The sequence below is a fragment of the Anabrus simplex genome, chromosome 1 (assembly GCF_040414725.1).
Source record: "Anabrus simplex isolate iqAnaSimp1 chromosome 1, ASM4041472v1, whole genome shotgun sequence".
Lineage (NCBI taxonomy): Eukaryota > Metazoa > Arthropoda > Insecta > Orthoptera > Tettigoniidae > Anabrus > Anabrus simplex.
In genome coordinates this window covers 1,076,680,018-1,076,692,360 of record NC_090265.1, presented here as the reverse complement: position 1 = coordinate 1,076,692,360, position 12,343 = coordinate 1,076,680,018, and positions in this window count along the sequence as shown.

The following is a 12,343-nucleotide window of genomic DNA, read 5'->3' as shown; positions in this document are numbered from 1 at the left end:
CATCTTTGTAGTAATTTACAACTTCATTTATATTACCCTGCATACTGTCAGGAGTCGGTGTAACAACTAGGAGGAGACATCATCTGCAAAAATGAGACCCGGAATGTCCTGATTCTCAAGAGATGGGTAAACCCCAAACGCAATGCTTTTTGATTGAAAAAAAAGAAATGGTGTATGGCTTTTAGTGCTGGGAGTGTCCGAGGACAAGCTCGGCTCGCCAGATGCAGGTCATTTGACTTGACACCCGTAGGTGACCTGCGCGTCGTGATGAGGATGAAATGATGATGAAAACGACACATACATCCAGCCCCCGTGCCAGCGAAATTAACCAATTATGGTTAAAATTCCCGACCCTGCTGGGAATCGAACTCGGGACCCCTGTGACCAAAGGCCAGTACGCTAACCATTTAGCCGTGGAGCCGGACCTTTCGATTGAAATATACCTTTTATGGGCTTTGAATGATTATTATCAGCCTAGTACTCATTGTTATTGTTGCCGGGCCGAGTGGCTTAGGCGGTTGAAGTGCTGGCCTTCTGACCCCAACTTGGCAGGTTCGGTCCTGGCTCAATCCGATGGAATTTGAAGGTGCTCAAATACGTCAGCCTCTTGTCGGTAGATTTACTGGCACTTAAAAGAACTCCAGCGAGACTACATTTCGGCACCTTTGCGTCTCCGAAAACCGTAAAAGTATTTACTGGAACGTAAAAAAAGGAAAGATAAAACTTTAGTTAAAACTTTTATGATTATTATAAAATTTATTGTTGTTAATGAATTTAAGATTGTTATTAAATTCTCTCCCACAAAACTGGTTTGTTTTCCCTGTTCTTCATTTCTTATTCATCCATCCTATTCTTACATCTATTTTATACTGCTTCGGTGGTGTAGCACTATGATTTAGGTACCATCTAAATTTGGAAGTCTCATAGTCCTGACTACAATAACAATAAGTATGTAAAACTGTAACAATGGTGAGAGTATTCTACTTCCCAAGATTTTAGCATGTAACAGTAATCAGCATACGTATTTCGAAGGTGGAAAACGGACACATTACTGAAGCCTTCCTTCCCAAATACTTAGGAGGGATTTTTCTTACATCTTTGACGTTTAAAACTAACGTCATAAATGTGACTGCGGCGATTAAAACCTATAACAATATTCCTCATAATTCAAGAAGGTTCGATCTGGAAAGTTAACGTGCAAGTGTTGAGATAGTGTTCTTGCTGTTCGCTGAGTACTGCTCGTCTACTTGATTAAACAATGTTCACATGCATGTTGATGTCAGACTGTGGCCATTTTTACTGAATGTATTCGTTCTACACATTATTCAGAGTTCCCAAGCTTAGTAACATTCCACCACCTTTTGTAAGATGATCTGCAACCTTGTTAAAGATATGGAGAAGAATCAATGTGAAGTTTAGTTTGCCAATACATTCTAATACAAAGCAAAAGCATTACAACGACTGATATTCAGATATGGAGAAGAGTCCATGTAAATTTATGTTTGCCAATACATTCTAATACAAAGCGAAAGCATTACAACGACTGATATTCAGATATGGAGAAGAGTCCGTGTAAAGTGCAGTTTGCCAATACATTCTAATGTTAAAGTAAAAGCATTGCAACGATTGGTATTCAGAAAACATGCTGGTGGTCCGATGTGGAGCTGATTGGATCGCAGATACCCAATAGCAGTCCGGCTCCATGGCTAAATGTTTAGCGTGCTGGGCTTTGGTCATAGGGAGCCCGGCTTCGACTCCCGGCAGGGTCGAGACTTTTAACCATCATTGGTTAATTTCGCTGACACGGGGGCTGGGTTTGTGTGTTGTCTTCATCATCATTTCATCCCTATCACGACGCGCAGGTCACCTACGGGAGTCAAATCAAAAGCTCTGCACCTGGCGACCCAAGTATGTCCGCGGACACTCCCAGCACTAAAACCCATACGCCATTTCATTTCGCCCAACTGCAACACTTGGACACAGTAATGGCAACAGTTATCTCCCTAATCAACATACCGCATACGGTATAAACAGGGAGTATGTAGGGACCTCGCGTTCAAATTTTTATATACGCGGGGGACCCTAAATAATTCCTCTTTCAACACCTCAGGCAACTTTATCGTGCAAAGAGTAATTGTGAAAAAAATAATGGACAACCTTATCCAGTTTGGAGAGCAGTAGTATCAGGACCGAACGAGTTGGTCGTGCGGTTAGGGTCACGCAGCTGTGAGCTTCCTTTCGTGCAACCCTGAAGGTGGTTATCCGTAGTTTCCCATTTTTACACCAGGCAAATGCTGGGGCAGTATCTTCTTTCCCTCTCCTAGCTCATCCATTTCCCATCGTAGCCATAAGACCTATCTGCTGTACTTCCTCTTAAAACAATAATCACAACCACTACTTCCTAATATTTAACAAACCACAAATAATCGTAGAGGAACTGCGTTCCATATATACTATAATGTATGACTCTCAATACTGCCATATGCACAAAATACTATAGCTTCTAGGAAATATGTTATAGCGAAGAATGCCTATTATATTCCTAACACATTAATATCGTTCCATTTAGACCTCTATCACACTCTATCCTAACTTAGCATTCCTCCTGTAGCTTAAATCTGAAAAACATGATCGAAAAGGCGATGTTAAACATAGCTAATCATTCTGCTTAAATCCATGATAGATACCATTCTCCACCACTTTGTTTATGAGTTTAGAAGACTTTATCTTCCCGAATCGAACAATACCAAACACAGTTATAGTATCATTGAGAAGATCTATAACTTTCCACATTATCCCAACAGAAGTTCAGATGAAACTATTGCAATCCAAAGAGTCTGATTTAACGTCCAGAAGATCCTATCATCTCTAACACATTTCATAAATACATATAATCATACTAACTATGTTGATTATAAACGCTCGCAAAATGTATACGACTGAAAAGAGGAACTGCACAAAAATTTACAAAATCTACATAAAAATTATGGACTTATCCGATCTATGATTTCATCCTCCTGCATCGGTAGTTGAAGGCATTGACGAGGAATCATCTCGAAGGCCGCTCGAAGTACTCCTTCATTGCAGGCTTCCTCTTTTCCACTCTTTTAGATTCCATTTTGTAGTATGTTGCAGTATTGGTACAGAAACTGAAAGAAAGAATTAACATTATGCCGAACTCACAAATGAATCTACAAACGACACTTCGGACAGAGATACTTCCCTCATAGAACACACAATTTAAACTCCATGTTGTTCCACATTTACACAATAGCTTTGCTTTACGTTTCGGCATGTAATTCCTAATTATTCAATAGTCAGCACAGCAGGCGTCAAATAAAAGAGTGGTCATGATTCATTCATTCCGCAGAATGGCATCTTTCCAAAATAACGTAATGAAATTTTTCTGAAAGTCTCAGTATATTTCATTCTGCAATGTAAACTGTGCCAGACGTCGAGTTTACTTGTTTAAATCTTTTCTTTTTTTTTTTTTTTTTTTTTTTTTTGCTAGTGGCTTTACGTCGCACTGACACAGATAGGTCTTATGGCGACGATGGGATAGGAAAGAACTAGGAGTTGGAAGGAAGTAGCCGTGGCCTTCATTAAGGTACAGCCCCAGCATTAGCTTGGTGTGAAAATGGGAAACCATCTTCAGGGCTCCCGACAGTGGGGTTCGAACCCACTATCTCCAGAATACTGGATACTGGCTGCACTTAAGCGACTGCAGCTATCGAGCTCGGTTCTCAGAAGATGGTTGATAAAGCTACCTAGAACGGGGCTGGATGAGTACAACGGTGAAAATGGTAAACCACGGGAAATCACCTTCAGGGCTGCCGACAGTGGGATTCGAAACTTCTATCTCCCAGGTGAAAGCTCACAGCCGCGCGCCTCTAACCGCACTGTGGTTCCATAATACTTTTTGTTACTCTAAAGTAGTGTCACAACTGGCAACTGGCGATCGTACGTTTTCTAATAAATCCGAAATATCCTATCATGTTATAAATTAGTACGCAAACTGTTCGTTCGAATCATATCAGTAATTGGTTTAACAGGTATAAATGTTATCTCTGTGTTATTTTCCGTCTACTAGAATTTGTGAACTGTACTATTGAGTATGGTGGCGTAACTTCTTAGAGAAACTAATCTAGAAGTTGATGAGAAAGTTTGATGAAAATAAAATACATTCAATCATATGTTATTATTGTTGTTGTTATTATTATTATTATTATTATTACCCACCTCTGTGGTGTAGTGGTTAATGTGATTATCTGACACCCCCGGAGGGGCGGGGTCGATTCCCACCTGAGCCATCCTTGAAGTGGTTTTCCGTGGATTCCCACTTCTTCTCCAGGCAAATGCCGGGATGCTACCTAACATAAGGCCACGGCCTCTGCATTCTCTCTTCCTTGTCTATCCCTTTCAATCTTCCCATCCCCCCCACAAGGCCTCTGTTCAGCATAGCAGGTGAGGCCGCCTGGGAGAGGTACTGGTCATTCTCCCCAGTTGTATCACCCTATCCAATCTCTCACGCTCCAGGACACCGCCCTTGAGACGGTAGAGGTGGGATCCCTCGCTGAGTCAGAGGGAAAAGCCAACCCTTGAGGGTAAACAGATTAAGAAAGGAAGAAAGAAAGATTATTATTATTATTATTATTATTATTATTATTATTATTATTATTATTAATTATAACTTTTGCTTTCTGGACTGATAAAACCAGGGCAATTATACGGAACATGCTGTTGCACATTTAGGCCTATTTCTGAAGTGGAACACCCCACTTGTCCAGTTTGAAACTAGCACCGTGAATGATTGATGGAGGTATGTCAGTTACAAGCTGGGGCGAACGATCCCACGCTCAGGCCAGGCGGCTGAAAGATATGATCTGTTCCTCGGTAAAACTGTGCACAGCGGTCGAGTGAACTTTAGCTGCAGATAAGTTGTTTTGATATTAAAATGTCGCACAGACTGTGTGCCAAATAGTAAATCATAATCCTACAAAATTACGAAGAGTCTTTACTGCGTCAGGAATCTTTTCAGCTCTACGTTGTACTGGCAACACTGATTTGATCCCCTAGTGATGGTATGAGGTAATGGTTCTCGTTTGCCTCTATCTGTCTATATTGAGAAGTATGCCAGTAGAAGTTAGGTATCTACAAAATTATGATACTGTAAACACAGTTTTTAACTTCAGAAAAATGTATACCGTATTGAAATGTCTAAAGCGTGTACGCAAAACGGCAGATAGCCATTTGAAATGAGGATAGAAACACTCTAAGTCGCAATTTTCATCCACCTGAGCCAAGTAAGGTAATGTCATCTCAGACGAGGTCTCCTGCCCATATACTCCCCAGGGGGCCTCACGATGTCTTAAATTACAATTGTGTCGTGTTGTTCGTTGTATTGGGCTCTTTAAATGTCGAGATCTATCGAAAATTCGGAGGTTGAATTTTTCACGAATACGATGCTACCTTCGCTCACGCCGCCATTAGGAAGTAAAAATGGAAGTGAAACCAGGTGGACCGAGCTCGATAGCTGCAGTCGCTTAAGTGCGGCCAGTATCCAGTATTCGGGAGATAGTAGGTTCGAACCCCACTATCGGCAGCCCTGAAAATAGTTTTCCGTGTTTTCCCATTTTCACACCAGGCAAATGCTGGGGTGTACCTTAATTAAGGCCACGGCCGCTTCCTTCCCACTCCTAGCCCTTCCTTGTCCCATCGTCGCCAAAAGACCTATCTGTGTCGGTGCGACGTAAAGCAACTTGTAAATAAATAAATAAATAAAAACCAAGTGGAACGAGAGCGGAGGCGAAACATTATTACCTTATTATTTAGGGGACTGTATCCTATCCTCATATTAACTGTCCTGATACCTTTTACCACGACCTGTGATCATTGGATGTCATTTCTCGTACACAGTATACTAGTAGTATATTCAAAATCACCGTATTCTCTGGTTTATTCATTAACATAAAGTGGAACGACATGTTTGAATTTCAACTGCTGGGCCGATGCCCTAGGTGGTAAGCCTCTTTAAACAACCATCTGCAAACACTGGATACTCACCAAGCCAAGCACGTTTCAAATCCTGGCCAACGCAAGACAATCTCAGTTCACATCTGGCCTTCTTGTTCCTTTTCTTTTGATTGATCATCAACTGGTATAAAAATAGGATTACCAGTGCTATCAATAACCAGCCTTGAACTTGGAGAATCGTCTCATAATTCATTTGTACAGTAACTCAAAAATATGTAACAAGAAGAATAAACGAATGGTACCTTATTGTACGAGCTCTGCGCAAGTACAGTACACTTTTCTCAGAAACAGCTGAACCCCTAGACTCATCTGGCTTGCCTTAAATAGGGAGGCCAGTGATTTCAGAACCGTCCGAAAGTTGGACACGCCCGAAAACCTCTCGTTCCCCAATCGTCTCGAGGTGTCACGTAGTAGTCAGAGGCTCAAAGAGGGACGCGAGGAGGGTCGGCACATTCCGCTACAAGCCCCTCTTTCCTTAAGTGGGTGTGCAGACAGCAGCCAGTAGCCTTCTTGTGACGTCACTCGCTTGAGGATGGAGCCAGACCAACCTCGCTCCTTCGGCTCGGAATCAGCATGGCGGTCACCGTCACAATATTCCGGGACTGTCATAATACATAGAATTGTGTGAAAGTCAATTTTCAAGGACCAAATTTTGGGATATGCCATTAGAGACTAGTGATTTTGAAACGACCTAAGACAATGTAGGCCAAACATAAGATCTTCATTCAATTTCTAATTTGGGATATATATATTGTTTCCGAGTTTATATACCGTCCGGTTTAATGTTGACATCAGTTCATCATACATATTGTCATGTGCAGATATGGAAATGATAGAGGGAAGAAATAGTTTCTTCAGATAATGAATGAGTTTACATAATGTCATGTGGAAATAGATTGATTGATAGATATATTATTATTTGTGATATCATAGTACGGTAGAATGTAATGTCCAGGTCTTCGATAATATTAAGACGGGAATATAACTGTCCATAGAGGGAGAGGTTCTTGAGAGTAATTACTGCCTGTATGTGAAGCAAGTTGAATAGATATTCTAGGCACAGATTATGGAGATTCAATTGAAGAAGAGCCAAGGAGAATTGTTATTTGTACTGTCCTTATGTAAAGATCCAGAGCCATCAGTGGCACAATCCTACACTTTAGCCATATTTATGATCGTCATGGCATAGTTTGGTTCCTAAAATACATTTCTGTGTGTTAATTAAATGTGATAGTGGATAGTAATGGAATGTTCAAAGGTTATTACGTAGTGGCAGAAGCATGCTCGGTAGTTAGAAATTTCGAAATGATGCGTATTTTATTTTTTAGCTGGAGAATGCAGAGGATCAGCATGGTGCTTGCATATTTACCAATGTGTGGCGTTTTAGAAAGTAGACACTGTTGTAGGTTATTGTCTAGCATTCCTATTGTTGGTCAAGTACAGGTGTAACTCTAAATGAATTACTTTTGTTCACCTTTGGAAATATCAAGATGGTTGTCTTTTCTTTACATATTGAAGGATGATATTTCTTTCATTTAGAGTCTAGTTTCATGTATCTTATATATTTGATAGCATTTGCCAGTTGCTTAATTTCTTATTTACTTTCTTAGAGTAATAGTTCAACATAATTTGAGGAATTAGGTTACTTGATTGTTGGTGATTGCGGGGAAAAATTTTAATTAGTAATTTTATACAACTTTCCGTATTTAGATTTGAATTGTAAGTTATTTTAGCCTTGTTTCAATTTCTTTTGAGCCGTTGACTTCGCAGCAAGTCTTTTTTCTTGATGTTACTTATCTGACGGTCGCATTTATGTACTTATTTATTTATTATTACTATACAATCCTTTTGTGGATAATATTGGCATATCGCTTCACTCCTAGAGCCATTGTCACTCCTAATATGTTGATAATCATTATGTGGTGGAACAAACTGGTTTATTACCCTATGATATGATCAATGGTATACCTGGTATAATCCCATTTCGTAATGACTAAGCAGGTTATTTATGAATATAAGCGTTTGTTGTAATTAACCGTACAGATTTGATTTTTATTATTACGTGAAAGTTTGAAATTGTCAATACAGGTTATGACTTTTCATACGAGATATTTTAGGAATATTGAAACTCAAGATGTAGATTATAATTATGACAATATAACTTTGAATTGTTACTCGATACATTGAATGGTAAAATGTACTGTATGCAAGTTGAATGTCATTATCTGGAATGCATTAACTCAGTACAAGACAGTAGGCTATGTGGTCAATATACATCGGTGTTAATATAATAAGCTCTGAATAGGTTGTGGTGAGATGTAGTATGTACGTCTTCGAACTGGTTATCGGAAAGTTAGAAGTTTCAGTCAATGCACAAGACCTCCGATTACTAACGAGGTACTGTCAATTCAAATTAGTGATTCAGCAGGTTTTGAATGTTGTGATGAGTCAGTATGATGTGTGTTTTATAATGTCATAGGTGTATGGCACATGGACCATAAGTCCAGTATTTAATTATAATGTGGTTATATTATGAGCATATGTGTATATTGCACATTTAATGTCTGGCGAGCTCCATTCATTCAATAAGTGGTTGTTGACAGCCAGATGATACATTATTAGTCTATCAAAGGTGTGACAACAACTATTGCTCGGTATTCTCAAATATTTTTCTTTCTTTTCATTACTACAACTGACATTGTATTAATACATTAGGGGATTTTCTCTCTTTAATTTTAATCATTCTTGTCATTTATAGTCAGGCATTCCTATCACATGTAATTTAATTTTTATTTTCATTGTTAAGCACTGAATTTTGCATTCGACATAGTCTTGCACATATGAATGATATCGGTTTAATAGTCACGTATTCCACATGCGAACATTCTTCCTGTAGAATAGACTCTCATCTCTGGGTTATACCAAAGTGATAATGTTGCGCTAAAGAGTCGATGATAGTATATGTTCGTTTCTTTTCGTTCTCTGAAGTATTCTGCAACTTACTTTCCAGCTTGGGTCCCGTTATCTTTGTTTCACTCGCAAGAACCCTGCCCTCATGCAACTATTCTAGAATGACATGGTACTGTTCGGAAAACGATTCCCAATTGTTTGCGAATTGACTATTTCAGTGTCTCTCTGTCTTTCTCCCCAGTAGCTTTTTTTCAATCCATTTCTTACAGTGAACCCTCTAGGACAGAAGCTGAAGGCCTTTGTACCAATTTCACTGTCCGCAGAGACAGTAGGCAGAGAGCTGGCAATGATGATTTTTGACGATTCGCCTTGTGGTATTTCTGTTAGTTCCTTCGCTAAATGGTATCGAGCATTCATCCAATGCTTGGCTTCTTGTCGGACAGAACTCTTTCTCATGAAACAGAGAAGACCTGCGCCTACACTGTGAGCGCCAGTGTATTACCCCTCCTATCTCATACACTCCTCAGCCCTGGGAAATATTGCTTGACTGTTTCATGTTGTCCTTGTATTGGAAATGATAAAAATGAATGTTAAGCGAAAAGAACTTTCTTTGTCGGAGAAATCTTTAGTAAGCATGATGAAAATACCGCTGTTAATCAGAAGCACCTCGCTGATTCATAGAGCATCTCAGCGCCATCATTAAAAGTAATAGTAATTACCGGGGTTTTACTGCATTTGAGTTCTAGTTTGCGATGCGATTGGATAGATTGGAAGTGACATCCTTGGCTACATATTTTTTCACTATCTTAACTTTAACTAAAACACAATAGTATTTAACAGCTCATTTATTGCTGAGAGAGTAAATGAAAGCAACCATATAGCGATAATCAAAAACAATATTATCTAACAATATGAAATTTGGACTTTGAACCTCGCCAAACTGTACGGGTCATGGCAGTAAAATTAGACGTTCAATATTGGGCAATTACCCGTCACTTGAAAGTATGTGGAAAAGATAAGAATGCTGATAAGTGAGTTTTCCAGGCGTTCAACGGGAAGGACATCATGTGGAGCCTGGAAGTTTGCAATTCTCTTCTGGAACACAGACGTTCCATTTTAAAGGAAAAGCGTCATATGAACGAAAAAAGATGCTGTACGAAAATCTTCACCGATCTGAACAATCACCAGCTGTCGATGAGCTCTAATATACTGGCCTAAACCGAACATTCATGGTGTGCAGATCGAAAATAGAATTCTAATTACGCCATTAATGCCAAAAAGTTCTTCACCTAGCTTGACTAAATGCTTGACTATACGCTATAAATTGGGCAACAGAAATGGACTAGGCCTACGTCATGACGACGACTGAGTTTGCATTTTGAGATACATTTTCGTCTGTAAGGCTCAGTAGATCTTTTCACATAGCAACTACCACTTTTCACGTAGAATATTTCTATCGTTTTCTTGCAGTGCTGGGTCCATCGGTAAAAAATCCGCATGTGTTAAAACATTTATAGCAGACTGCCTTGAACAATCTAAAAGTTATCAACAATGTCTTGAAAAGATAAAGGTCCAAAACTTCCTTCAAGGCAGATGGTGCGGAGCTCACTATTGCCTTATCTGACTTCGAAGATTTTGGGTAGGCACTTTGGACATCCTCTTTGCAACTCAGTTTTTAATTCTTTCTTGCTTTAATAGTTTTGAAATTATTGAATGAAGTCTGGTTTATACTTTCTTGGGATACACGGAATTTTACCAACGGATTTAGTATTGTAACAAGAATTTGGACGTGTTCTACGTTAAAATATATACAAGTATTATATAACGACCCTGACTGGATTCCCGGATCAGCCTGGCATTTTAATCCTATACTGAGAGCTTGAACGAGGTCCAACCAACCTGAGATCGGCATGAGAGACAAAATACGATCAATAAATTCAATCAATGTGTTGTCACACAGACCGCGTAGAACTCCAGTAACTCATGGCCGTTTCACTGGCCAACAGTCATCTTGGCAATCAAGGCCGTCAACGGGCTGTATATATTGCACTGCGCTTTTTGTTTATTACATACAGTTGGATTTACGAACTGTAAACTAATTGCTGATCGGTCAAGAAACAGGTAAAGTAGTTGCAAATTAAACGTTGTATCACAAATTGATGAAATAATAATAGGATTCCCAAGCTGTGGAGTGATAATGATGTGCGTTTTTAGATATTGTTAAAAGAATAGTTAAGTATTGGTTGAGACTAAAAGCGGGGACAGAGGGTGAAACACCTCAATGAGGGCTACCTCGGAGATGAGGTGAATAAACTACTAGATGACATAGGGAAATAAACTGGTATTAGTTCACGAAGGGACACGCAACATAAATGATGACATGTGCACATCTTACCTTGTACTAATTTACGTGTAGGAGAGAGATGTGTTTATAACGAATTGCAGAAACCCCCCAATCCTTTCCTAGAAATGCATTTACTCTAATAACGTTATGTCATAAATTGTGCGACATTTTCCGTACATTCTACGACTACTGTCATTGTCATTGACTAAAATTCATGGTACAGGGCTTCATTCTCAGAATTCAATAGACAGATTTCATTACAGACGACTGCACAATAAAACGATTTAAACACTATCTGACAGAGAACAGCGCCCACACACACTCCCTTCGGGAGGCTCTATACCAACCACACATGACGTGTTATACCAATGGGTTCTGGACGTGCACAGACCAGTATCTCTTTTTTTTTTTTTTTTTTTGCTAGTTGTTTAACGTCGCACCGACACAGATACGTCTTATGGCGACGATGGGACAGGGAAGGGCTAGAAGTGGGAAGGAAGCGGCCGTGGCCTTAATTAAGGTTCATCCCCAGCATTTGCCTGGTGTGAAAATGGGAAACCACGGAAAACCATCTTCAGGGCTGCCGACAGTGGGGTTCGAACCTACTATCTCCCGAATACTGGATACTGGCCGCACTTCAGCTACCGCAGCTATCGAGCTCGATCAGACCAGTATCACTGACAACAAAATATATATACTAGTCACATTGCTGAAAGTCACCCCGCTTCACAGAATTTATATCTTCATTATAGACTGTTATGCCCCGCAGCAAGCCTCTGAGTTTTCTAAACGCCACCACAATCCTCTATTTGTAACTAGTTCTATGGCCTCGTTTAGTTCTGTACCCCTTATCGTTAAGTCATTAGAAACAGCTCAAACATCGTTGTCTTGGTCCACTCTACTTCTCTTACCCTCCATAAATGAGTCCATTATTCTCCTAGGCAACTGATCCTCCTCCACCGGCTTTACATGACCCCACCTTCGAAGTCGGTTTATGTGCACATCCGTCGAGTTTATTCCTTACTTAGCATTTATCTCCTCGTTCCAAGTACTCAC